Genomic DNA, 3,936 nt, shown 5'->3' on the forward strand with positions numbered 1-3,936 from the left:
CGGGCACCGGCGGAGGGAACCCGCCGCGCCGGGGCCTCCCAGGTTGAGGCAGGGGGGAACTGCGGCCTCCACCGCCCGCGGGCTGCTGTGACGAACCAGACTACCGGCGGGCACCAGCCTGCGGACACTCGGCTGCCGCGAAGCCTGCTTACACCTCTCGTTCACGCAACGCTGTTTTCGGGACTTCCCGACCGTCCGCATTCGGAGCTCGTAGGCGCGGCCGCGGCAGAAGAGAGCGCTCGGGCCTGGCAGACGGTCCCCGCCCGCGCCTGCAGCCTGCCCCGGCTCCGACCGACAGCGCAGCCCGCGGCCTGCACCGCCCCCCGCTGCGGGCAGGCCCCCCCCCCGGCCGGGGCGGGCGGCGGTGGGCGGTGGCGGCCGCTGGGCCAGGCCGAGCCGCGCGGCAGGTCTCAAGTGTTCCTCTGGAAGGGAGAAAAACTTTTTCTCGCGGCGGCTCGTTGGTCTAGGGGTATGATTCTCGCTTAGGGTGCGAGAGGTCCCGGGTTCAAATCCCGGACGAGCCCATTTTTTTTTTTTCCTTTCTCCTTTTACCCCCCTCCCCCTTACCTTCCCAGCCCCAGTGACGCAAACCGGTGCCCTCCGCCGCGCTCCTGGGCAGACGGCGGCGGCTGCGACACGCTGCAAAGGAGAGAGGATTTAAAATGCGACACGTTCTTTTTTAATGCAAGGAGTGAGCGTTAACAACTCACAAGGGGCCGTTCCTCCCGTCTTACGCCCCCTCTTCCCCTCGCACAGAGCGCCGCTGCCCCCAGTTTTCTCCGCAAGGTCCCTGCCTTCCCCCTTCCCTAAAACTCTGCGAAGCCCCTAGGCGGCGGGACGGCTCCTACCGCTTCCCCACCGCCCACCTGTGCCTCACACAGCGGCTCTACCTCCGCAACCCACGGCCGTGCTACCGCGGAGGCTGCCTTTTCCCCGGCGCCAGCTCCGACTCCTTCCCCCGAGCTCACCCTTCCGCCGCGGGTGGGCCCGAGGCGCCCCGACAGCAAAAACGCCGAGGGGCGCCGCGGCGGCAAAATAGGAGGTTGTTACTCCCCCTTTTCCAGCGGGCTCGTCCGGGATTTGAACCCGGGACCTCTCGCACCCGAAGCGAGAATCATACCCCTAGACCAACGAGCCGCTCTCTCTTGCTCTCTCCCCAGCTCAGTACTTCTCTCCCTTCCCGCCTCCTCCCGCCCAGCGCCTTCACCACTCTGCCCTTCCCCCCCCCCCCCCCCCCCGATTCCCAATGGTTCTGCCCACCGCCTCGCAAGACACTGTTCCTCTACGTAATTGCGGAGGCTGCTGCGATTTCCCTCCTCCCCCCCCGCCAAGGTAACCCGTGGTATCGCCCTTCCCCCGATCCTACGACTCCGCTCGGTAGAGACGATTCCAAATCGCCGGGGGGGGGGGGGGAGCAGCGGCCCCCGCGGCGCTCCCCGACGCAGATACCACTCCCGCGCTTTTCCGAGGGGGGGCACGAACGGCCCCTCGCGTGCTTCGCCCTCGCGCCAGACGCGCGTGGCGGCGAGGAGCGGCCAGCGCGGCTCCCAGCCGGGCGAGCTCATTCTCAGCGGCGGGGAAGGGGGGAATGGGAAGCGCCGCATCCCTCCCGGAACGGCTTTGGTTTATCCCGGCCCGCGCTTGGCGAGCCATTGGGCCCCGCGCCCCCTCGAGGTATAACGGGGGGCGGCGGCGGGCTCGGCGCTCCGCTGCGGGGCTGCGTGCGGGAGACACGCACGTAACTGCCTATGGAAGTGTGTAGGAACCCTCTCATGGCAGCCCCGAGGGTGCGGTGAGGGGAGGTGCGAGGCAGGTGGCGATTCCCTTCCCGCAAGCAGCCCAGGAGCAGCTGGGAACCAGCGGAGGGAAATGGCTTAACGGAGGGCCTTGGGCTTCTGGGAAAAGCGCCTGAGCACTGGGAGAGTGTTTGTCGCGTGCTGGGGCCCAGAGGAGCCGGTGGCGTTCCCTTTGGTTTCTGACCCCACTCCACGGCACTTTGGCTTCCACGTCGTCTCCGATGTGCTGTGTCCTGTTAATGCCTCCTGTCACCCTCGCGCTTCCCCCTCATGCTTTCACACCTCTGGATCAGCCTCCCTTGCATCCCAGATCTTTCAAACAAGTCTGTTCCTCCCGCCAGTAATTGCTCTCAGTCCTTCTCCACTGAACATTTTTCTTGTGGCTCACGCTACAGTTTAAACACAGTCCGATCAAAAAATAACCGTAAAACCAGTAAGATCCCAGCCCAACACAACTGCAACGGTCTCCTCACTCTTGTGCTGCATTCCTTCCTCCAGTTTATAGTTATTCTTGCTCTGTTTTCCATCCTGCCCCCCCCCCAGTTTAAAGGTCTTCTGGCCTGTAAGGTCTGTGCTTTTCCTTTTTTTTAATCTTACATAGATTATATCCGATTTTTCTTGCCGAGGTTGTTATCAAACAATGAAGGAGTTAAATTCTGCGAAAGAATTGAATGAAGGGTTTGGTAGGCTGTTTGCACATATCAAAAGACAGGCAGGCACACAAGGTTTGAGAACAGGATGACCATCCTTGAAGCTATATAGACTGATTCATTGGAAAACTGCCCAGTGAGAGTTGGCCATCCTTGAAGGGGAAACATCCCAGAAAATGCATAAACTTCGTTCTCATGTTTTAGATTGTCAGCATGTGCAGCAGTAACTGGAGGAAAGGCAATTCCAGCAGGGGGAGATGGCGACCACTGACTCATGGACCACCTACCCTAAACGTATCCCAGACCCAAAAGAAAGGGGCGGAGGCAATGGGCTGGGCATGCGAAGTAATTTACATGCTGGGCGAGAAAACGAACCAGTTGTTTAAGAGAATAACACTGAATATGTACGATTTTGGGGAAACGTTATGAATATGTATGATACCAGTGTATAACTAAGATTCTGTCCCGGGTGTGCATTCTGGGTGGAGATATCCCCCGTGCATCCAGCTCTGCAATAAAGTAATGCCTGCTTTGTAATGCTACAAACTGTGTTAGAGAGTTTCCGTCTGCATTTTCAATGACAAGGTCACTTTCCTGTTCTACCATCAGAGTCCTTACACCTGACAGCACACACTTCTGCCTCGGGAATGTGATAGGTACATAAGAGTCTGAACAAGGGCCCCCACCCTATACACCAAGCTAAGCTGTGCCGACATTTCAGTCAAAACCTTTTGACTCTGTACACTTTGTGGACACAAGACCATACCGCCCAAGCCCACGTTTACTGATAGTACGGATGGGGCAGGGATACATGCCCACAAGTATCCTCTGCTTTCACAGTGTCATGATGCTAACGCTGGTCAAGGAGTCTTTTCTAAAATTGCTCTCGCTTGGCCTGCAGAGGTTTGTGCGCTGCCTGAGCGAGCATCGCCCCAAGAGGGATGTGTGGATGCCTTCAGCTGAGAAACAGGAGTTTTCCCTGCAACTTGTAAAGCTGTCAAGGAAGAAGATGGTGATGCAACTTCTGGCACAGAAAGTCTCTAAGCTGTTGCTTGCCAGCAGCTGGGAAATCTCACAGGAAGGATCACTGTGTGTTGTCTTGCTTTTTTTTATGCTTCCCCTGCACAAGGATGCTGTTGGAGAAATGGCACTAGGTGAGACGGCATTGCTTCCTTCTGTTCCTACACACCTGCAGGGCTGGGGCAGGGAATGTGGCAGTCTTCAGTGTCGCTGCTTGCCTCAAAGAACGTCTTCCTTTGTGGGCTAAGCACATTGGTTATTGCTTTTCCCCAAAAGTAAAAAATACCACAGATTAAATAAAAATTGAATGTTCAACTGTTCCAATGGCAGTGGAAATCCCACTCATATTCTGCCTGCTGCTACCAGCTCTCTCTGTCCTTCCTCAGGCTCCTTCATCTCCCCAGAAGGAAACACACAGATTTTGTTTTGGTTTTATTCCACCATTTATTTCTTCTGTTTCTCCCTCGGAT

General features: G+C 57.5%; 2 non-coding genes across 2 annotated transcripts; one reads left to right on the forward strand and one right to left on the reverse strand.

Moving 5' to 3' along the window:
* Window positions 1–452: 452 nt before the first annotated feature.
* On the forward strand, window positions 453–524 carry TRNAP-AGG (transfer RNA proline (anticodon AGG)). The gene has a single exon. It is a non-coding gene; the product is annotated as a tRNA-Pro (tRNA).
* A 541-nt stretch (window positions 525–1,065) lies between these two features.
* On the reverse strand, window positions 1,066–1,137 carry TRNAP-CGG (transfer RNA proline (anticodon CGG)). Its single transcript has one exon. It is a non-coding gene; the product is annotated as a tRNA-Pro (tRNA).
* Between the last annotated feature and the right edge of the window lie 2,799 nt (window positions 1,138–3,936).

This window comes from Tauraco erythrolophus, chromosome 1, assembly GCF_009769465.1.
Source record: "Tauraco erythrolophus isolate bTauEry1 chromosome 1, bTauEry1.pri, whole genome shotgun sequence".
Classification (NCBI taxonomy): Eukaryota; Metazoa; Chordata; class Aves; order Musophagiformes; family Musophagidae; genus Tauraco; species Tauraco erythrolophus.